Raw genomic sequence first — 26,077 nt, forward strand, 5'->3', positions numbered from 1 at the left:
AGCAGGTCAACACTGTCTCTCAGCAGGTCAACACTGTCTCTCAGCAGGTCAACAATGTTTCTCAGTAGGTCAACACTGTCTCTCAGCAGGTCAACACTGTTTCTCAGTAGGTCAACACTGTCTCTCAGCAGGTCAACACTGTCTCTCAGCAGGTCAACACTGTCTCTCAGCAGGTCAACCTCCAGGTCAACTCTATCTCTCAGCAGGTCAACACTGTCTCTCAGCAGGTCAACATTATCTGTCAGCATGTCAACACTATCTCTCAGCAGGTCAACACTGTCTCTCAGCAGGTCAACACTGCCTCTCAGCAGGTCAACACTGTCTCTCAGCAGGTCAACACTGTCTCTCAGCAGGTCAACACTGTCTCTCAGCAGGTCAACACTATCTCTCAGCAGGTCAACCTGCAGGTCAACACTGTCTCTCAGCAGGTCAACCTCCAGGTCAACACTGTCTCTCAGCAGGTCAACCTCCAGGTCAACTCTATCTCTCAGCAGGTCAACACTGTCTCTCAGCAGGTCAACACTGTCTCTCAGCAGGTCAACACTGTCTCTCAGCAGGTCAACACTGTATCTCAGCAGGTCAACCTGCAGCAGCCTGCCTGGCAGGACTAATGATTCCTCTGGATGACAGGCAGAATAAAGGACAGTGTTTATAGTATATCTAGTGTGCCCTCTGAGATTGACACTTTCTCTTCGGCATAGTAAACTAAGTTTGGATTCTATCTCCTACAGATATCTGTGAGCGCACACTCAGAGCCCTTCAGGTGCATTTGTCTCCCCCATTCCCTCCTCTACCCCTTTCCCTGCCCTCCTCCTCCTCTTCTCCTCTCCCCCTTTCCCTGCCCTCCTCCTCCTCTATTCCTCTCCCCCTTTCCCTGCCCTCCCCCTCCTCTGCTCCTCTCCCCCTTTCTCTGCTCTCCTCTCCCCCTTTCCCTATCCTCCTCCTCCTCTTCTCCTCTCCCCCTTTCTCTGCTCTCCTCCCCCTTTCCCTGCCCTCCTCCTCCTCTGCTCCTCTCCCCCTTTCTCTGCTCTCCTCCCCCTTTCCCTGCCCTCCTCCTCCTCTGCTCCTCTCCCTCTTTCCCTGCCCGCCTCCTCCTCTGCTCCTCTCCCCTTTCTCTGCTCTCCTTCCCCCTTTCCCTGCCCTCCTCTCCTCCTTCCCCCTGCAGCCCTCCCCCTGCCCCTCACCCCCCTACCGTCATTAATCTGTTTAAAGCAGCCGTGATAAATGAACTAAACTTGGCTTGCCTCGCACATTTTATGATTTGGTTTGAACAAGCTATGTCAGGTATGTGAGGAGGCTTGATACCGCCCTAACAGAGGGTCATGTTGTCAGCGATTCTGATTCAAAAATGTTCTTTCTTTCTGTATTTCATTTCCTTTGGGGAAATTGTTTCAATCAATCAATCAACCTATCAACCAATCAAATCCTCTCTCCTCTCTCCCAGGTAGTAAGGAGGCAGCGTTTACCTACGCCATCATCGCCGCAGGTGTGGCCCATGCCATCACAGAAGCGTGTACCCAGGGGAACCTGTCTGACTGCGGCTGTGATAAGGACAAGCAGGGGACCTACAGCCAGGACGAGGGCTGGAAGTGGGGAGGCTGCTCGGCTGACGTGAGCTATGGCCTGGGGTTCTCTAAGGTCTTCGTAGACGCGAGAGAGATCAAACAGAACGCCAGGACCTTAATGAACCTTCACAACAACGAGGCGGGACGCAAGGTAGATACGAAAGTGGACATTCCACCTCAATGACATCCTGTAGGAAGTCATGTCAATGTTTCCCCTCACTAACAATGTCTAATAGGACGCAAGGTATGTAGATACGAAAGTGGACATTCCACCTCAATGACATCCTGTAGGAAATCATGTCAATGTTTCCCCTCACTAACAATGTCTAATAGGAAGATCATTTTATCATATTGAGACATGGTATAAAACACCTTTACTGTAGTCTGATAGACCACGGTGAGGTAGAGCAACAAACAGACCCCCTCCACCCTCCTCTATGTGGGGTGGCCAGAGATTATAACAGAACATGGCCAAGATGTTCAAATGTTCATAAATGACCAGCATGGTCGAATAATAATAAGGCAGAACAGTTGAAACTGGAGCAGCAGCACGGTCAGGTGGACTGGGGACAGCAAGGAGTCATCATGTCAGGTAGTCCTGGGGCATGGTCCTAGGGCTCAGGTCCTCCGAGAGAGAGAAGGAGAGAATTAGAGAACACACACTTAGATTCACACAGGACACCGAATAGGACTCCAGATAAACAAACTGACCCTATTCCCCGACACATAAACTACTGCAGCATAAATACTGGAGGCTGAGACAGGAGGGGTCAGGAGACATATGATATGACCCTACAGTACTGGTTGGGGATATGATATGATATGACCCTACAGTACTAGTTGATGATATGATATGACCCTACAGAGCTGATTGGGGATATGATATGATATGACCCTACAGAGCTGATTGGGGATATGATATGATATGACCCTACAGAGCTGGTTGGGGATATGATATGATATGACCCTACAGAGCTGATTGGGGATATGATATGATATGACCCTACAGAGCTGGTTGGGGATATGATATGATATGACCCTACAGAGCTGATTGGGGATATGATATGATATGACCCTACAGAGCTGGTTGGGGATATGATATGATATGACCCTACAGTACTGGTTGGGGATATGATATGATATGACCCTACAGAGCTGATTGGGGATATGATATGATATGACCCTACAGAGCTGGTTGGGGATATGATATGATATGACCCTACAGAGCTGATTGGGGATATGATATGATATGACCCTACAGAGCTGGTTGGGGATATGATATGATATGACCCTACAGAGCTGATTGGGGATATGATATGATATGACCCTACAGAGCTGGTTGGGGATATGATATGATATGACCCTACAGAGCTGATTGGGGATATGATATGACCCTACAGAGCTGATTGGGGATATGATATGATATGACCCTACAGAGCTGGTTGGGGATATGATATGATATGACCCTACAGAGCTGATTGGGGATATGATATGATATGACCCTACAGAGCTGGTTGGGGATATGATATGATATGACCCTACAGAGCTGATTGGGGATATGATATGATATGACCCTACAGAGCTGATTGGGGATATGATATGATATGACCCTACAGAGCTGGTTGGGGATATGATATGACCCTACAGGGCTGGTTGGGGATATGATATGATATGACCCTACAGAGCTGATTGGGGATATGATATGATATGACCCTACAGAGCTGATTGGGGATATGATATGATATGACCCTACAGGGCTGGTTGGGGATATGATATGATATGACCCTACAGTACTAGTTGATGATATGATATGACCCTACAGTACTGGTTGGGGATATGATATGACCCTACAGTACTGGTTGGGGATATGATATGACCCTACAGTACTGGTTGGGGATATGATATGATATGACCCTACAGTACTGGTTGGGGATATGATATGATATGACCCTACAGTACTGGGTGGGGATATGATATGATATGACCCTACAGTACTAGTTGATGATATGATATGACCCTACAGTACTGGTTGGGAATATGATATGACCCTACAGAGCTGATTGGGGATATGATATGATATGACCCTACAGAGCTGGTTGGGGATATGATATGATATGACCCTACAGTACTAGTTGATGATATGATATGACCCTACAGTACTGGTTGGGAATATGATATGACCCTACAGAGCTGGTTGGGGATATGATATGATATGACCCTACAGAGCTGATTGGGGATATGATATGATATGACCCTACAGAGCTGGTTGGGGATATGATATGATATGACCCTACAGAGCTGGTTGGGGATATGATATGATATGACCCTACAGAGCTGGTTGGGGATATGATATGATATGACCCTACAGAGCTGATTGGGGATATGATATGATATGACCCTACAGAGCTGATTGGGGATATGATATGACCCTACAGTACTGGTTGGGGATATGATATGATATGACCCTACAGAGCTGGTTGGGGATATGATATGATATGACCCTACAGAGCTGATTGGGGATATGATATGACCCTACAGTACTGGTTGGGGTTATGATATGATATGACCCTACAGAGCTGATTGGGGATATGATATGACCCTACACTACTGTTTGGGGATATGATATGATATGACCCTACAGTACTGGTTGGGGATATGATATGATATGACCCTACAGAGCTGATTGGGGATATGATATGACCCTACAGTACTGGTTGGGGATATGATATGATATGACCCTACAGAGCTGGTTGGGGATATGATATGATATGACCCTACAGTACTGGTTGGGGATATGATATGATATGACCCTACAGAGCTGATTGGGGATATGATATGATATGACCCTACAGAGCTGATTGGGGATATGATATGATATGACCCTACAGAGCTGATTGGGGATATGATATGATATGACCCTACAGAGCTGATTGGGGATATGATATGATATGACCCTACAGAGCTGATTGGGGATATGATATGATATGACCCTACAGAGCTGATTGGGGATATGATATGATATGACCCTACAGAGCTGGTTGGGGATATGATATGATATGACCCTACAGTACTGGTTGGGGATATGATATGATATGACCCTACAGTACTGGTTGGGGATATGATATGACCCTACAGTACTGGTTGGGGATATGATATGATATGACCCTACAGAGCTGATTGGGGATATGATATGATATGACCCTACAGAGCTGGTTGGGGATATGATATGATATGACCCTACAGAGCTGATTGGGGATATGATATGATATGACCCTACAGAGCTGGTTGGGGATATGATATGATATGACCCTACAGAGCTGATTGGGGATATGATATGACCCTACAGTACTGGTTGGGGATATGATATGATATGACCCTACAGAGCTGATTGGGGATATGATATGACCCTACAGTACTGGTTGGGGATATGATATGATATGACCCTACAGTACTGGTTGGGGATATGATATGATATGACCCTACAGAGCTGATTGGGGATATGATATGATATGACCCTACAGAGCTGATTGGGGATATGATATGATATGACCCTACAGAGCTGGTTGGGGATATGATATGATATGACCCTACAGAGCTGATTGGGGATATGATATGACCCTACAGTACTGGTTGGGGATATGATATGATATGACCCTGCAGAGCTGGTTGGGGATATGATATGATATGACCCTACAGTTCTGGTTGGGGATATGATATGATATGACCCTATAGTACTGGTTGGGGATATGATATGATATGACCCTACAGAGCTGGTTGGGGATATGATATGACCCTACAGTACTGGTTGGGGATATGATATGATATGACCCTACAGAGCTGATTGGGGATATGATATGACCCTACAGTACTGGTTGGGGATATGATATGATATGACCCTACAGAGCTGATTGGGAATATGATATGATATGACCCTACACTACTGATTGGGGATATGATATGACCCTACAGTACTGGTTGGGGATATGATATGATATGACCCTACAGTACTGGTTGGGGATATGATATGATATGACCCTACAGTACTGGTTGGGGATATGATATGATATGACCCTACAGTACTGGTTGGGGATATGATATGATATGACCCTACAGAGCTGATTGGGGATATGATATGACCCTACAGTACTGGTTGGGGATATGATATGATATGACCCTACAGAGCTGGTTGGGGATATGATATGATATGACCCTACAGTACTGGTTGGGGATATGATATGATATGACCCTACAGAGCTGATTGGGGATATGATATGATATGACCCTACAGAGCTGATTGGGGATATGATATGATATGACCCTACAGAGCTGATTGGGGATATGATATGATATGACCCTACAGAGCTGGTTGGGGATATGATATGATATGACCCTACAGTACTGGTTGGGGATATGATATGATATGACCCTACAGAGCTGGTTGGGGATATGATATGACCCTACAGTACTGGTTGGGGATATGATATGATATGACCCTACAGTACTGGTTGGGGTTATGATATGATATGACCCTACAGTACTGGTTGGGGATATGATATGATATGACCCTACAGTACTGGTTGGGGATATGATATGATATGACCCTACAGAGCTGATTGGGGATATGATATGATATGACCCTACAGAGCTGGTTGGGGATATGATATGATATGACCCTACAGTACTGGTTGGGGATATGATATGACCCTATATGATATCGCCATACTCGGCATACACATCACAGACAAACTGAATTGGTCCACTCACACTGACAGCGTCGTGAAGAAGGCGCAGCAGCGCCTATTCAACCTCAGGAGGCTGAAGAAATTCGGCTTGTCACCAAAAGCACTCACAAACTTCTACAGATGCACAATCGAGAGCATCCTGGCGGGCTGTATCACCGCCTGGTACGGCAACTGCTCCGCCCTCAACCGTAAGGCTCTCCAGAGGGTAGTGAGGACTGCACAACGCATCACCGGGGGCAAACTACCTGCCCTCCAGGACACCTACACCACCCGTTGTTACAGGAAGGCCATAAAGATCATCAAGGACATCAACCACCCGAACCACTGCCTGTTCACCCCGCTATCATCCAGAAGGCGAGGTCAGTACAGGTGCATCAAAGCTGGGACCGAGAGACTGAAAAACAGCTTCTATCTCAAGGCCATCAGACTGTTAAACAGCCACCACTAACACTGAGTGGCTGCTGCCAACACACTGTCATTGACACTGACCCAACTCCAGCCATTTTAATAATGGGAATTGATGGGAAATCATGTAAATATATCACTAGCCACTTTAAACAATGCTACCTTATATAATGTTACTTACCCTACATTATTCATCTCATATGCATATGTATATACTGTACTCTACATCATCGACTGCATCCTTATGTAACACATGTATCACTAGCCACTTTAACTATGCCACTTTGTTTACTTTGTCTACATACTCATCTCATATGTATATACTGTACTCGATACCATCTACTGTATGCTGCTCTGTACCATCACTCATTCATATATCCTTATGTACATGTTCCTTATCCCCTTACACTGTGTATAAGACAGTAGTTTTGGAATTGTTAGTTAGATTACTTGTTGGTTATCACTGCAGTGTCGGAACTAGAAGCACAAGCATTTCGCTACACTCGCATTAACATCTGCTAACCATGTGTATGTGACAAATAAAATTTGATTTGATTTGATTTGATTTACAGAGCTGGTTGGGGATATGATATGATATGACCCTACAGTACTGGTTGGGGATATGATATGATATGACCCTACAGAGCTGATTGGGGATATGATATGATATGACCCTACAGAGCTGATTGGGGATATGATATGATATGACCCTACAGTACTGGTTGGGGATATGATATGATATGACCCTACAGAGCTGATTGGGGATATGATATGACCCTACAGAGCTGGTTGGGGATATGATATGATATGACCCTACAGTACTGGTTGGGGATATGATATGATATGACCCTACAGTACTGGTTGGGGATATGATATGATATGACCCTACAGTACTGGTTGGGGATATGATATGATATGACCCTACAGAGCTGATTGGGGATATGATATGATATGACCCTACAGTACTGGGTGGGGATATGATATGATATGACCCTACAGAGCTGATTGGGGATATGATATGACCCTACAGAGCTGATTGGGGATATGATATGACCCTACAGTACTGGTTGGGGATATGATATGATATGACCCTACAGTACTGGTTGGGGATATGATATGATATGACCCTACAGAGCTGGTTAGGGATATGATATGATATGACCCTACAGAGCTGGTTGGGGATATGATATGATATGACCCTACAGAGCTGATTGGGGATATGATATGACCCTACAGTACTGGTTGGGGATATGATATGATATGACCCTACAGAGCTGGTTGGGGATATGATATGATATGACCCTACAGAGCTGATTGGGGATATGATATGACCCTACAGTACTGGTTGGGGATATGATATGATATGACCCTACAGAGCTGGTTGGGGATATGATATGATATGACCCTACAGTACTGGTTGGGGATATGATATGATATGACCCTACAGAGCTGGTTGGGGATATGATATGATATGACCCTACAGAGCTGGTTGGGGATATGATATGATATGACCCTACAGTACTGGTTGGGGATATGATATGATATGACCCTACAGTACTGGTTGGGGATATGATATGATATGACCCTACAGTACTGGTTGGGGATATGATATGATATGACCCTACAGAGCTGGTTGGGGATATGATATGATATGACCCTACAGAGCTGGTTGGAGATATGATATGATATGACCCTACAGTACTGGTTAGGGATATGATATGATATGACCCTACAGAGCTGGTTGGGGATATGATATGATATGACCCTACAGTACTGGTTGGGGATATGATATGATATGACCCTACAGAGCTGATTGGGGATATGATATGATATGACCCTACAGTACTGGTTGGGGATATGATATGATATGACCCTACAGAGCTGGTTGGAGATATGATATGATATGACCCTACAGTACTGGTTGGGGATATGATATGATATGACCCTACAGAGCTGGTTGGGGATATGATATGATATGACCCTACAGTACTGGTTGGGGATATGATATGATATGACCCTACAGAGCTGATTGGGGATATGATATGATATGACCCTACAGTACTGGGTGGGGATATGATATGATATGACCCTACAGAGCTGATTGGGGATATGATATGATATGACCCTACAGTACTGGTTGGGGATATGATATGATATGACCCTACAGAGCTGGTTGGGGATATGATATCATATTACCTACAGAGCTGGTTGGGGATATGATATGATATGACCCTACAGTACTGGTTGGGGATATGATATGATATGACCCTACAGAGCTGGTTGGGGATATGATATGACCCTACAGTACTGGTTGGGGATATGATATGACCCTACAGAGCTGGTTGGGGATATGATATGACCCTACAGTACTGGTTGGGGATATGATATCATATTACCTACAGAGCTGGTTGGGGATATGATATGATATGACCCTACAGTACTGGTTGGGGATATGATATGACCCTACAGAGCTGATTGGGGATATGATATCATATTACCTACAGAGCTGGTTGGGGATATGATATGATATGACCCTACAGTACTGGTTGGGGATATGATATGATATGACCCTACAGGGCTGGTTGGGGATATGATATGATATGACCCTACAGTACTGGTTGGGGATATGATATGATATGACCCTACAGAGCTGATTGGGGATATGATATCATATTACCTACAGAGCTGGTTGGGGATATGATATGATATGTTATGATATTTGATTTGACCATACAGGGGATCAATACTTTAAACTGCCCAAACAGCACCAGAACATCAAGATGAAATGTATTTAGAATTTTGTTCCACAATATGGTTCATTAAAACTCAAAGCTGATTTACGTAGCTCGGTGGAGACCCTAGGATTCTCAAGACACATCCTGTGAAAGGGTTCGGTAACTCCGGTGTCTTCCCAAAGTACTTAGACCCCTTGACTTTTTCCTCGTTTTGTTACGTTAATCTTATTCTACAATTGATTCAATAATTGTTTTTCATCAATCTACACACCAATACTCCATAATGACAAAGCAAAAAACAGGTTTTTAGAAATGTTTGCTAATTTATAAATATAAAAAAGAGAAATATCACATTTACATAAGTAATTCAGACCCTTTACTCAGTACTTTGTTGAAGCACCTTTGGCAGCGATTACAGCATCGAGTCTTCTTGGGTATGACGCTACAAGCTTGGCACACCTGTATTTGGGGAGTTTCTCTCATTCTTCTCTGCAGATCAAGCTCTGTCGGGTTGGATGGGGAGCGTTGCCACAGAGCTATTTTGAGGTCTCTCCAAGTCCGGGCTCTGGCTGGCCCACTAATGGACATTCAGAGACTTGTCCCGAAGCCACTCCTGCATTGTCTTGTCCCGAAGCCACTCCTGCATTGTCTTGTCCCGAAGCCACTCCTGCATTGTCTTGTCCCGAAGCCACTCCTGCATTGTCTTGTCCCGAAGCCACTCCTGCATTGTCTTGTCCCGAAGCCACTCCTGCATTGTCTTGACTGTGTGCTTAGGGTCGTTGTCCTGTTTGAAGTTGAACCTTCACCCAAGTCTGAGGTCCTGGGTACTCTGGAGCAGGTTTTCATCAAGGATCGCTCTATACTTTGCTCCATTCATCTTTCCCTCGATCATATCGAGTCTCCCCATACCTGCCCTCCAGAATGGCACTATGCTGGGTCCAGGTATCCTCCAGAATGGCACTATGCTGGGTCCAGGTATCCTCCAGAATGGCACTATGCTGGGTCCAGGTATCCTCTAGAATGGCACTATGCTGGGTCCAGGTATCCTCCAGAATGGCACTATGCTGGGTCCAGGTATCCTCCAGAATGGCACTATGCTGGGTCCTGGCCCCAGGTACCCTCCAGACTGGCACTATGCTGGGTCCTGGCACCAGGTATCCTCCAGACTGGCACTATGCTGGGTCCTGGCACCAGGTATCCTCCAGACTGGCACTATGCTGGGTCCTGGCCCCAGGTATCCTCCAGACTGGCACTATGCTGGGTCCTGGCACCAGGTACCCTCCAGACTGGCACTATGCTGGGTCCTGGCCCCAGGTATCCTCCAGACTGGCACTATGCTGGCACCAGGTACCCTCCAGACTGGCACTATGCTGGGTCCTGGCACCAGGTACCCTCCAGACTGGCACTATGCTGGGTCCTGACACCAGGTATCCTCCAGACTGGCACTATGCTGGGTCCTGGCCCCAGGTATCCTCCAGACTGACACTATGCTGGGTCCTGACACCAGGTACCCTCCAGACTGGCACTATGCTGGCCCCAGGTATCCTCCAGACTGGCACTATGCTGGCACCAGGTATCCTCCAGACTGGCACTATGCTGGCACCAGGTATCCTCCAGACTGGCACTATGCTGGGTCCTGGCACCAGGTACCCTCCAGACTGGCACTATGCTGGCACCAGGTATCCTCCAGACTGGCACTAAGCTGGGTCCTGGCACCAGGTATCCTCCAGACTGGCACTATGCTGGCACCAGGTATCCTCCAGACTGGCACTATGCTGGGTCCTGACACCAGGTATCCTCCAGACTGGCACTATGCTGGGTCCTGACCCCAGGTATCCTCCAGAATGGCACTATGCTGGCACCAGGTACCCTCCAGACTGGCACTATGCTGGGACCAGGTATCCTCCAGACTGGCACTATGCTGGCACCAGGTACCCTCCAGACTGGCACTATACTGGGTCCTGACACCAGGTATCCTCTAGACTGGCACTATGCTGGCACCAGGTACCCTCCAGACTGGCACTATGCTGGCACCAGGTACCCTCCAGACTGGCACTATGCTGGCACCAGGTATCCTCCAGACTGGCACTAGGTACCCTCCAGACTGACACCAGGTACCCTCCAGACTGGCACTATGCTGGGTCCTGGCACCAGGTACCCTCCAGACTGACACCAGGTACCCTCCAGACTGGCACTATGCTGGGTCCTGGGACTAGGTACCCTCCAGACCGGCACTATGCTGGGTCCTGGCACCAGGTACCCTCCAGACCGGCACTATGCTGGCCCCAGGTATCCTCCAGACTGGCACTATGCTGGGTCCTGGCACCAGGTACCCTCCAGACTGGCACTATGCTGGTCCCAGGTACCCTCCAGACTGGCACTATGCTGGCTGCTGGCACCAGGTACCCTCCAGACTGGCACTATGCTGGCCCCAGGTACCCTCCAGACTGGCACTATGCTGGCTGCTGGCACCAGGTACCCTCCAGACTGGCACTATGCTGGCTGCTGGCACCAGGTACCCTCCAGACTGGCATTATGCTGGGTCCTGGCACCAGGTATCCTCCAGACTGGCACTATGCTGGGTCCTGGCACCAGGTACCCTCCAGACTGGCACTATGCTGGGTCCTGGCACCAGGTACCCTCCAGACTGGCACTATGCTGGCCCCAGGTATCCTCCAGACTGGCACTATGCTGGCACCAGGTACCCTCCAGACTGGCACTATGCTGGCCCCAGGTACCCTCCAGACTGGCACTATGCTGGCTGCTGGCACCAGGTACCCTCCAGACTGGCACTATGCTGGCTGCTGGCACCAGGTACCCTCCAGACTGGCACTATGCTGGCTGCTGGCACCAGGTACCCTCCAGACTGGCACTATGCTGGCCCCAGGTACCCTCCAGACTGGCACTATGTTGGCTGCTGGCACCAGGTACCCTCCAGACTGGCACTATGCTGGGTCCTGGCACCAGGTATCCTCCAGAATGGCACTATGCTGGGTCCTGGCACCAGGTACCCTCCAGACTGGCACTATGCTGGCTGCTGGCACCAGGTACCCTCCAGACTGGCACTATGCTGGCCCCAGGTATCCTCCAGACTGGCACTATGCTGGCACCAGGTACCCTCCAGACTGGCACTATGCTGGGTCCTGACACCAGGTACCCTCCAGACTGGCACTATGCTGGGTACTGGCACCAGGTACCAGGGCTTTTGTGACACATCAAGACTGGTACTAAGCTAGGTTAATGATCTGAGAATCCCTGTCCTGTAGTTTGTCATCTTTAGAAACATCATGCATACCCAGTATTTCTCCGCTTTGCTCTGGGACATTGCTCTGGGACATTGCTCTGGGGCAGAGCATAGCTTTGTTGACATCAAAGGGCTTTGAGCTTGTGTCTGCAACTGTCTTCCTACTTGAGCTTCCAGGGGGTCTGAATGTTAAACTGACAACAATATCTTCATGGGCATGTAGCTTCAATGTAGCTTCAATCAGCTCCATGAATGTAGTGTTTCTCAGGAGTCTGAGGCATTACCATACTAAGCTGCTGTGCTCCCAGGGCTTCTGATGATTACCCACCTGACTCCAGCCTGTCTGAGGGGAGGAGGGTGGGGGGAGTGAGGGAGGAGAGAGAAGGGGGAATTTAATCATTAAAAATAGGGTGAGGGTAGAAGAGTGAGAGATAGACAGGGAGGGGGATATGAGAGGAGGGGGAATGGAATCATTAAGAACAGAGAGAGAGAGAGGTGAGTGAGCAAGAGAAGGGGATGTTTTTATTTTATCTTTATTTAACGAGGCAAGTCAGTTAAGAACAAATTCTTATTTTCAATGAAGGCCTAGGAACAGTGGGTCAACTGTCTTGTTCAGGGGCAGAACGACAGATTTTTACCTTGTCAGCTCTGGGTTTTGATTTTGCGATTTTTCAATTGCTGGCCCAACGCTCGAACCACTAGGCTACCTGCCGCCCCAAAATGGGTGGAGAGAGGGAGATGGTGGTGGAGAGAGAGAGAGATGGGGGGGAGGAGGGGGAATGCAATAATTAAGGACAGTGTGAGGGTAGAGAGAGACAGGGGGAGGAGGGGGGATATGAGAAATGTGAGAATGGAATCGTTAATGAGAGAGAGAGAAATAGTGTAATGAATAAAAAGGGTGCGGCTTCTGTCTGGGAACGAGAGAGATGATGTCATTCAGTGGATGGGGGTAGACTGAACGAGAGAGATGATGTCATTCAGTGGATGGGGGTAGACTGAACGAGAGAGATGATGTCATTCAGTGGATGGGGGTAGACTGAACGAGAGAGATGATGTCATTCAGTGGATGGGGGTAGACTGAACGAGAGAGATGATGTCATTCAGTGGATGGGGGTAGACTGAACGAGAGAGATGATGTCATTCAGTGGATGGGGGTAGACTGAACGAGAGAGATGATGTCATTCAGTGGATGGGGGTAGACTGAATGAGAGAGATGATGTCATTCAGTGGATGGGGGTAGACTGAACGAGAGAGATGATGTCATTCAGTGGATGGGAGGTAGACTGAACGAGAGAGATGATGTCATTCAGTGGATGGGGGTAGACTGAACGAGAGAGATGATGTCATTCAGTGGATGGGGGTAGACTGAATGAGAGAGATGATGTCATTCAGTGGATGGGGGTAGACTGAACGAGAGAGATGATGTCATTCAGTGGATGGGGGGGTAGACTGAATGAGAGAGATGATGTCATTCAGTGGATGGGGGGTAGACTGAACGAGAGAGATGATGTCATTCAGTGGATGGGGGTAGACTGAACGAGAGAGATGATGTCATTCAGTGGATGGGGGGTAGACTGAACGAGAGAGATGATGTCATTCAGTGGATGGGGGTAGACTGAACGAGAGAGATGATGTCATTCAGTGGATGGGAGGTAGACTGAACGAGAGAGATGATGTCATTCAGTGGATGGGGGTAGACTGAACGAGAGAGATGATGTCATTCAGTGGATGGGGGTAGACTGAACGAGAGAGATGATGTCATTCAGTGGATGGGGGTAGACTGAACGAGAGAGATGATGTCATTCAGTGGATGGGGGTAGACTGAACGAGAGAGATGATGTCATTCAGTGGATGGGAGGTAGACTGAACGAGAGAGATGATGTCATTCAGTGGATGGGGGTAGACTGAACGAGAGAGATGATGTCATTCAGTGGATGGGGGTAGACTGAACGAGAGAGATGATGTCATTCAGTGGATGGGGGTAGACTGAACGAGAGAGATGATGTCATTCAGTGGATGGGGGTAGACTGAATGAGAGAGATGATGTCATTCAGTGGATGGGGGTAGACTGAACGAGAGAGATGATGTCATTCAGTGGATGGGGGTAGACTGAATGAGAGAGATGATGTCATTCAGTGGATGGGGGTAGACTGAACGAGAGAGATGATGTCATTCAGTGGATGGGGGGTAGACTGAACGAGAGAGATGATGTCATTCAGTGGATGGGGGTAGACTGAACGAGAGAGATGATGTCATTCAGTGGATGGGAGGTAGACTGAACGAGAGAGATGATGTCATTCAGTGGATGGGGGTAGACTGAACGAGAGAGATGATGTCATTCAGTGGATGGGGGTAGACTGAACGAGAGAGATGATGTCATTCAGTGGATGGGGGTAGACTGAACGAGAGAGATGATGTCATTCAGTGGATGGGGGTAGACTGAATGAGAGAGATGATGTCATTCAGTGGATGGGGGTAGACTGAACGAGAGAGATGATGTCATTCAGTGGATGGGGGGGTAGACTGAATGAGAGAGATGATGTCATTCAGTGGATGGGAGGTAGACTGAACGAGAGAGATGATGTCATTCAGTGGATGGGGGTAGACTGAATGAGAGAGATGATGTCATTCAGTGGATGGGGGTAGACTGAACGAGAGAGATGATGTCATTCAGTGGATGGGGGTAGACTGAACGAGAGAGATGATGTCATTCAGTGGATGGGGGGTAGACTGAACGAGAGAGATGATGTCATTCAGTGGATGGGGGTAGACTGAACGAGAGAGATGATGTCATTCAGTGGATGGGGGGTAGACTGAACGAGAGAGATGATGTCATTCAGTGGATGGGGGTAGACTGAACGAGAGAGATGATGTCATTCAGTGGATGGGGGTAGACTGAACGAGAGAGATGATGTCATTCAGTGGATGGGGGTAGACTGAACGAGAGAGATGATGTCATTCAGTGGATGGGGGTAGACTGAACGAGAGAGATGATGTCATTCAGTGGATGGGGGTAGACTGAACGAGAGAGATGATGTCATTCAGTGGATGGGGGTAGACTGAACGAGAGAGATGATGTCATTCAGTGGATGGGGGTAGACTGAACGAGAGAGATGATGTCATTCAGTGGATGGGGGGTAGACTGAACGAGAGAGATGATGTCATTCAGTGGATGGGGGGTAGACTGAATGAGAGAGATGATGTCATTCAGTGGATGGGGGGTAGACTGAACGAGAGAGATGATGTCATTCTGTGGTCCTGTGTAGCTCAGTTGGTAGAGCATGGCGCTTGTAACGCCAGGGTAGTGGGTTCGATCCCCGGGACCACCCATACGTAGAATGTATGCACACATGACTGTAAGTCGCTTTGGATAAAAGCGTCTGCTAAATGGCATATATTATTATTATTATTATATTATTCAGTGGATGGGGGTAGACTGAATGAGAGAGATGATGTCATTCAGTGGATGGGGGTAGACTGAACGAGAGAGATGATGTCATTCAGTGGATGGGGGTAGACTGAACGAGAGAGATGATGTCATTCAGTGGATGGGGGTAGACTGAACGAGAGAGATGATGTCATTCAGTGGATGGGGGGTAGACTGAACGAGAGAGATGATGTCATTCAGTGGATGGGGGTAGACTGAACGAGAGAGATGATGTCATTCAGTGGATGGGGGTAGACTGAATGAGAGAGATGATGTCATTCAGTGGATGGGAGGTAGACTGAACGAGAGAGATGATGTCATTCAGTGGATGGGGGTAGACTGAATGAGAGAGATGATGTCATTCAGTGGATGGGGGTAGACTGAACGAGAGAGATGATGTCATTCAGTGGATGGGGGTAGACTGAACGAGAGAGATGATGTAATTCAGTGGATGGGGGTAGACTGAACGAGAGAGATGATGTCATTCAGTGGATGGGGGTAGACTGAACGAGAGAGATGATGTCATTCAGTGGATGGGGGTAGACTGAACGAGAGAGATGATGTCATTCAGTGGATGGGGGGTAGACTGAACGAGAGAGATGATGTCATTCAGTGGATGGGGGTAGACTGAACGAGAGAGATGATGTCATTCAGTGGATGGGGGTAGACTGAACGAGAGAGATGATGTCATTCAGTGGATGGGGGTAGACTGAACGAGAGAGATGATGTCATTCAGTGGATGGGGGTAGACTGAACGAGAGAGATGATGTCATTCAGTGGATGGGGGTAGACTGAACGAGAGAGATGATGTCATTCAGTGGATGGGGGTAGACTGAACGAGAGAGATGATGTCATTCAGTGGATGGGGGTAGACTGAACGAGAGAGATGATGTCATTCAGTGGATGGGAGGTAGACTGAACGAGAGAGATGTCATTCAGTGGATGGGGGGTAGACTGAACGAGAGAGATGATGTCATTCAGTGGATGGGAGGTAGACTGAACGAGAGAGATGATGTCATTCAGTGGATGGGGGGTAGACTGAATGAGAGAGATGATGTCATTCAGTGGATGGGAGGTAGACTGAACGAGAGAGATGATGTCATTCAGTGGATGGGGGGTAGACTGAACGAGAGAGATGATGTCATTCAGTGGATGGGAGGTAGACTGAACGAGAGAGATGATGTCATTCAGTGGATGGGGGGTAGACTGAACGAGAGAGATGATGTCATTCAGTGGATGGGGGTAGACTGAACGAGAGAGATGATGTCATTCAGTGGATGGGGGTAGACTGAATGAGAGAGATGATGTCATTCAGTGGATGGGGATGTAGACTGAACGAGAGAGATGATGTCATTCAGTGGATGGGAGGTAGACTGAACGAGAGAGATGATGTCATTCAGTGGATGGGGGTAGACTGAATGAGAGAGATGATGTCATTCAGTGGATGGGAGGTAGACTGAACGAGAGAGATGATGTCATTCAGTGGATGGGGGTAGACTGAACGAGAGAGATGATGTCATTCAGTGGATGGGAGGTAGACTGAACGAGAGAGATGATGTCATTCAGTGGATGGGGGGTAGACTGAACGAGAGAGATGATGTCATTCAGTGGATGGGGGTAGACTGAACGAGAGAGATGATGTCATTCAGGGGATGGGGGTAGACTGAACAAGAGAGATGATGTCATTCAGTGGATGGGGGTAGACTGAACGAGAGAGATGATGTCATTCAGTGGATGGGGGTAGACTGAACGAGAGAGATGATGTCATTCAGTGGATGGGGGTAGACTGAACGAGAGAGATGATGTCATTCAGTGGATGGGGGTAGACTGAACGAGAGAGATGATGTCATTCAGTGGATGGGGGTAGACTGAACGAGAGAGATGATGTCATTCAGTGGATGGGGGTAGACTGAACGAGAGAGATGATGTCATTCAGTGGATGGGGGTAGACTGAACGAGAGATGATGATGTCATTCAGTGGATGGGGGTAGACTGAATGAGAGAGATGATGTCATTCAGTGGATGGGGGAACGAGAGAGATAGACTGAATGAGAGAGATGATGTCATTCAGTGGATGGGGGTAGACTGAATGAGAGAGATGATGTCATTCAGTGGATGGGGGTAGACTGAATGAGAGAGATGATGTCATTCAGTGGATGGGGGTAGACTGAACGAGAGAGATGATGTCATTCAGGGGATGGGGGTAGACTGAACGAGAGAGATGATGTCATTCAGTGGATGGGGGTAGACTGAACGAGAGAGATGATGTCATTCAGTGGATGGGGGTAGACTGAACGAGAGAGATGATGTCATTCAGTGGATGGGGGTAGACTGAACGAGAGAGATGATGTCATTCAGTGGATGGGGGTAGACTGAACGAGAGAGATGATGTCATTCAGTGGATGGGGGTAGACTGAACGAGAGAGATGATGTCATTCAGTGGATGGGGGTAGACTGAACGAGATAGATGATGTCATTCAGTGGATGGGGGAACGAGACTGAAGACTGAACGAGAGAGATGATGTCATTCAGTGGATGGGGGTAGACTGAACGAGAGAGATGATGTCATTCAGTGGATGGGGGGTAGACTGAACGAGAGAGATGATGTCATTCAGTGGATGGGGGTAGACTGAACGAGAGAGATGATGTCATTCAGTGGATGGGGGGTAGACTGAACTGAGAGAGATGATGTCATTCAGTGGATGGGGGGATGGAGGTAGGAACGAGAGAGATGATGTCATTCAGTGGATGGGGGGTAGTAGACTGGATGGGGGGTAGACGAGAGAGATGATGTCATTCAGTGGATGGGGGTAGACTGAACGAGAGAGATGATGTCATTCAGTGGATGGGGGTAGACTGAACAAGAGAGATGATGTCATTCAGTGGATGGGGGGTAGACTGAACGAGAGAGATGATGTCATTCAGTGGATGGGGGTAGACTGAACGAGAGAGATGATGTCATTCAGTGGATGGGGGTAGACTGAACGAGAGAGATGATGTCATTCAGTGGATGGGGGTAGACTGAACGAGAGAGATGATGTCATTCAGTGGATGGGGGTAGACTGAATGAGAGAGATGATGTCATTCAGTGGATGGGGGTAGACTGAACGAGAGAGATGATGTCATTCAGGGGATGGGGGTAGACTGAACGAGAGAGATGATGTCATTCAGTGGATGGGAGGTAGACTGAACGAGAGAGATGATGTCATTCAGTGGATGGGGGGTAGACTGAACGAGAGAGATGATGTCATTCAGTGGATGGGGGTAGACTGAACGAGAGAGATGATGTCATTCAGTGGATGGGGGTAGACTGAACGAGAGAGATGATGTCATTCAGTGGATGGGGGTAGACTGAACGAGAGAGATGATGTCATTCAGTGGATGGGGGGTAGACTGAACGAGAGAGATGATGTCATTCAGTGGATGGGGGTAGACTGAACGAGAGAGATGATGTCATTCAGTGGATGGGGGTAGACTGAATGAGAGAGATGATGTCATTCAGTGGATGGGGGTAGACTGAACGAGAGAGATGATGTCATTCAGTGGATGGGGGTAGACTGAATGAGAGAGATGATGTCATTCAGTGGATGGGGGTAGACTGAATGAGAGAGATGATGTCATTCAGTGGATGGGGGTAGACTGAATGAGAGAGATGATGTCATTCAGTGGATGGGGGTAGACTGAATGAGAGAGATGATGTCATTCAGTGGATGGGGGTAGACTGAACGAGAGAGATGATGTCATTCAGTGGATGGGGGTAGACTGAACGAGAGAGATGATGTCATTCAGTGGATGGGGGTAGACTGAACGAGAGAGATGATGTCATTCAGTGGATGGGGGTAGACTGAACGAGAGAGATGATGTCATTCAGTGGATGGGGGTAGACTGAACGAGAGAGATGATGTCATTCAGTGGATGGGGGTAGACTGAACGAGAGAGATGATGTCATTCAGTGGATGGGGGTAGACTGAACGAGAGAGATGATGTCATTCAGTGGATGGGGGTAGACTGAACGAGAGAGATGATGTCATTCAGTGGATGGGGGGTAGACTGAACGAGAGAGATGATGTCATTCAGTGGATGGGGGTAGACTGAACGAGAGAGATGATGTCATTCAGTGGATGGGGGGTAGACTGAACGAGAGAGATGATGTCATTCAGTGGATGGGGGTAGACTGAACGAGAGAGATGATGTCATTCAGTGGATGGGGGTAGACTGAACGAGAGAGATGATGTCATTCAGTGGATGGGGGTAGACTGAACGAGAGATGATGATGTCATTCAGTGGATGGGGGGGGTAGACTGAACGAGAGAGATGATGTCATTCAGTGGATGGGGGTAGACTGAACGAGAGAGATGATGTCATTCAGTGGATGGGGGTAGACTGAACGAGAGAGATGATGTCATTCAGTGGATGGGGGTAGACTGAACGAGAGAGATGATGTCATTCAGTGGATGGGGGTAGACTGAACGAGAGAGATGATGTCATTCAGTGGATGGGGGTAGACTGAACGAGAGAGATGATGTCATTCAGTGGATGGGGGTAGACTGAACGAGAGAGATGATGTCATTCAGTGGATGGGGGGTAGACTGAACGAGAGAGATGATGTCATTCAGTGGATGGGGGTAGACTGAACGAGAGAGATGATGTCATTCAGTGGATGGGGGTAGACTGAACGAGAGAGATGATGTCATTCAGTGGATGGGGGTAGACTGAACGAGAGAGATGATGTCATTCAGTGGATGGGGGTAGACTGAACGAGAGAGATGATGTCATTCAGTGGATGGGGGTAGACTGAACGAGAGAGATGATGTCATTCAGTGGATGGGGGGTAGACTGAACGAGAGAGATGATGTCATTCAGTGGATGGGGGTAGACTGAACGAGAGAGATGATGTCATTCAGTGGATGGGGGGGGTAGACTGAACGAGAGAGATGATGTCATTCAGTGGATGGGGGTAGACTGAACGAGAGAGATGATGTCATTCAGTGGATGGGGGTAGACTGAACGAGAGAGATGATGTCATTCAGTGGATGGGGGTAGACTGAACGAGAGAGATGATGTCATTCAGTGGATGGGGGTAGACTGAACGAGAGAGATGATGTCATTCAGTGGATGGGGGTAGACTGAACGAGAGAGATGATGTCATTCAGTGGATGGGGGTAGACTGAACGAGAGAGATGATGTCATTCAGTGGATGGGGGTAGACTGAACGAGAGAGATGATGTCATTCAGTGGATGGGGGTAGACTGAACGAGAGAGATGATGTCATTCAGTGGATGGGGGGTAGACTGAGTGGATGGGGGGTAGACTGAACGAGAGAGATGATGTCATTCAGTGGATGGGGGTAGACTGAACGAGAGAGATGATGTCATTCAGTGGATGGGGGTAGACTGAACGAGAGAGATGATGTCATTCAGTGGATGGGGGTTAGACTGAACGAGAGAGATGATGTCATTCAGTGGATGGGGGTAGACTGAACGAGAGAGATGATGTCATTCAGTGGATGGGGGGTAGACTGAACGAGAGAGATGATGTCATTCAGTGGATGGGGGTAGACTGAACGAGAGAGATGATGTCATTCAGTGGATGGGGGTAGACTGAACGAGAGAGATGATGTCATTCAGTGGATGGGGGGTAGACTGAACGAGAGAGATGATGTCATTCAGTGGATGGGGGTAGACTGAACGAGAGAGATGATGTCATTCAGTGGATGGGGGTAGACTGAACGAGAGAGATGATGTCATTCAGTGGATGGGGGTAGACTGAACGAGAGAGATGATGTCATTCAGTGGATGGGGGTAGACTGAACGAGAGAGATGATGTCATTCAGTGGATGGGGGGGGTAGACTAGACTGAACGAACGAGAGAGATGATGTCATTCAGTGGATGGGGGTAGACTGAACGAGAGAGATGATGTCATTCAGTGGATGGGAGGTAGACTGAACGAGAGAGATGATGTCATTCAGTGGATGGGGGAGAGATAGACTGAACGAGAGAGATGATGTCATTCAGTGTATGGGGGTAGACTGAACGAGAGAGATGATGTCATTCAGTGGATGGGGGTAGACTGAACGAGAGAGATGATGTCATTCAGTGGATGGGGGTAGACTGAACGAGAGAGATGATGTCATTCAGTGGATGGGGGTAGACTGAACGAGAGAGATGATGTCATTCAGTGGATGGGGGTAGACTGAACGAGAGAGATGATGTCATTCAGTGGATGGGGGTAGACTGAACGAGAGAGATGATGTCATTCAGTGGATGGGGGTAGACTGAACGAGAGAGATGATGTCATTCAGTGGATGGATGGGGTAGACTGGGGTAGACTGAACGAGAGAGATGATGTCATTCAGTGGATGGGGGGTAGACTGAACGAGAGAGATGATGTCATTCAGTGGATGGGGGTAGACTGAACGAGAGAGATGATGTCATTCAGTGGATGGGGGGTAGACTGAACGAGAGAGATGATGTCATTCAGTGGATGGGGGTAGACTGAATGAGAGAGATGATGTCATTCAGTGGATGGGGGTAGACTGAACGAGAGAGATGATGTCATTCAGTGGATGGGAGGTAGACTGAACGAGAGAGATGATGTCATTCAGTGGATGGGGGTAGACTGAACGAGAGAGATGATGTCATTCAGTGGATGGGGGTAGACTGAATGAGAGAGATGATGTCATTCAGTGGATGGGGGGGGGTAGACTAAACGAGAGAGATGATGTCATTCAGTGGATGGGAGGTAGACTGAACGAGAGAGATGATGCCATTCAGTGGATGGGGGGTAGACTGAACGAGAGAGATGATGTCATTCAGTGGATGGGGGTAGACTGAACGAGAGAGATGATGTCATTCAGTGGATGGGGGTAGACTGAACGAGAGAGATGATGTCATTCAGTGGATGGGGGGTAGACTGAACGAGAGAGATGATGTCATTCAGTGGATGGGGGGTAGACTGAACGAGAGAGATGATGTCATTCAGTGGATGGGGGGTAGACTGAACGAGAGAGATGATGTCATTCAGTGGATGGGGGTAGACTGAACGAGAGAGATGATGTCATTCAGTGGATGGGGGGTAGACTGAATGAGAGATGATGTCATTCAGTGGATGGGGGTAGACTGAACGAGAGAGATGATGTCATTCAGTGGATGGGGGGGTAGACTGAACGAGAGAGATGATGTCATTCAGTGGATGGGGGGTAGACTGAACGAGAGAGATGATGTCATTCAGTGGATGGGGGGTAGACTGAACGAGAGAGATGATGTCATTCAGTGGATGGGGGGTAGACTGAACGAGAGAGATGATGTCATTCAGTGGATGGGGGGTAGACTGAACGAGAGAGATGATGTCATTCAGTGGATGGGAGGTAGACTGAACCGAGAGAGATGGAGACAGACTGAACGAGAGAGATGAGACAGACTGAAGAGAGAGATGGAGACAGACTGAAAGAGAGAGATGGAGACAGACTGAAAGAGAGAGATGGAGACAGACTGAAAGAGAGATGTGGAGACAGACTGAAAGAGAGAGATGGAGACAGACTGAAAGAGAGAGATGGAGACAGACTGAAAGAGAGAGATGGAGACAGACTGAAAGAGAGAGATGGAGACAGACTGAAAGAGAGAGATGGAGACAGACTGAAAGAGAGAGATGATGTCATTCAGTGGATGGGAGGTAGACTGAACCGAGAGAGATGGAGACAGACTGAACGAGAAAGATGGAGACAGACTGAAAGAGACAGATGGAGACAGACTGAAAGAGAGAGATGGAGACAGACTGAAAGAGAGAGATGGAGACAGACTGAAAGAGAGAGAGATGGAGACAGACTGAAAGAGAGAGATGGAGACAGACTGAAAGAGAGAGATGAGACAGACTGAAAGAGAGAGATGGAGACAGACTGAAAGAGAGAGATGGAGACAGACTGAAAGAGAGAGATGGAGACAGACTGAACGAGAGAGATGAGACAGACTGAAAGAGAGATGGAGACAGACTGAAAGAGAGAGATGGAGACAGACTGAAAGAGAGAGATGGAGACAGACTGAAAGAGACAGATGGAGACAGACTGAAAGAGAGAGATGGAGACAGACTGAAAGAGACAGATGGAGACAGACTGAAAGAGAGAGATGGAAACAGACTGAAGAGAGATGGAGACATACTGAAAGAGAGGGATGGAGACAGACTGAAAGAGAGATGTGGAGACAGACTGAAAGAGAGAGATGGAGACAGACTGAAAGAGACAGATGGAGACAGACTGAAAGAGAGAGATGGAGACAGACTGAAAGAGAGAGATGGAGACAGACTGAAAGAGACAGATGGAGACAGACTGAAAGAGAGAGATGGAGACAGACTGAAAGAGACAGATGGAGACAGACTGAACGAGAGAGATGAGACAGACTGAAAGAGAGATGGAGACAGACTGAAAGAGAGATGGAGACAGACTGAAAGAGAGAGATGGAGACAGACTGAAAGAGAGAGATGGAGACAGACTGAAAGAGACAGATGGAGACAGACTGAAAGAGAGAGATAGAGACAGACTGAAAGAGACAGATGGAGATAGACTGAAAGAGAGAGATGGAAACAGACTGAAGAGAGATGGAGACAGACTGAAAGAGAGATGTGGAGACAGACTGAAAGAGAGAGATGGAGACAGACTGAAAGAGACAGATGGAGACAGACTGAAAGAGAGAGATGGAGACAGACTGAAAGAGAGAGATGGAGACAGACTGAAAGAGAGAGATGGAGACAGACTGAAAGAGAGAGATGATGTCATTCAGTGGATGGGAGGTAGACTGAACCGAGAGAGATGGAGACAGACTGAACGAGAGAGATGAGACAGACTGAAGAGAGAGATGGAGACAGACTGAAAGAGAGAGATGGAGACAGACTGAAAGAGAGATGTGGAGACAGACTGAAAGAGAGAGATGGAGACAGACTGAAAGAGACAGATGGAGACAGACTGAAAGAGAGAGATGGAGACAGACTGAAAGAGAGAGATGGAGACAGACTGAAAGAGAGAGATGGAGACAGACTGAAAGAGAGAGAGATGGAGACAGACTGAAAGAGAGAGATGGAGACAGACTGAAAGAGAGAGATGGAGACAGACTGAACGAGAGAGATGAGACAGACTGAAAGAGAGATGGAGACAGACTGAAAGAGAGAGATGGAGACAGACTGAAAGAGACAGATGGAGACAGACTGAAAGAGAGAGATGGAGACAGACTGAAAGAGACAGATGGAGACAGACTGAAAGAGAGAGATGGAAACAGACTGAAGAGAGATGGAGACAGACTGAAAGAGAGAGATGGAGACAGACTGAAAGAGAGGGATGGAGACAGACTGAAAGAGAGAGATGGAGACAGACTGAATGAGATAGATGGAAACAGACTGAAGAGAGATGGAGTCAGACTGAAAGAGAGAGATGATGTCATTCAGTGGATGGGAGGTAGACTGAACCGAGAGAGATGGAGACAGACTGAAAGAGAGAGATGAGACAGACTGAAGAGAGAGATGGAGACAGACTGAAAGAGAGAGATGGAGACAGACTGAAAGAGAGATGTGGAGACAGACTGAAAGAGAGAGATGGAGACAGACTGAAAGAGACAGATGGAGACAGACTGAAAGAGAGAGATGGAGACAGACTGAAAGAGAGAGAGATGGAGACAGACTGAAAGAGAGAGATGGAGACAGACTGAAAGAGAGAGATGAGACAGACTGAAAGAGAGATGGAGACAGACTGAAAGAGAGATGGAGACAGACTGAAAGAGAGAGATGGAGACAGACTGAAAGAGAGAGATGGAGACAGACTGAAAGAGACAGATGGAGACAGACTGAAAGAGAGAGATGGAGACAGACTGAAAGAGACAGATGGAGATAGACTGAAAGAGAGAGATGGAAACAGACTGAAGAGAGATGGAGACAGACTGAAAGAGAGAGATGGAGACAGACTGAAAGAGAGAGATGG

At 47.8% G+C, this 26,077-nt stretch overlaps 1 pseudogene; it reads left to right on the forward strand.

Moving 5' to 3' along the window:
- Positions 1-26,077, forward strand: part of LOC124018278 — a 59,654-nt pseudogene that overhangs the window by 25,099 nt on the left and 8,478 nt on the right.

This window comes from Oncorhynchus gorbuscha, linkage group LG03 (genome assembly GCF_021184085.1).
Source record: "Oncorhynchus gorbuscha isolate QuinsamMale2020 ecotype Even-year linkage group LG03, OgorEven_v1.0, whole genome shotgun sequence".
Lineage (NCBI taxonomy): Eukaryota > Metazoa > Chordata > Actinopteri > Salmoniformes > Salmonidae > Oncorhynchus > Oncorhynchus gorbuscha.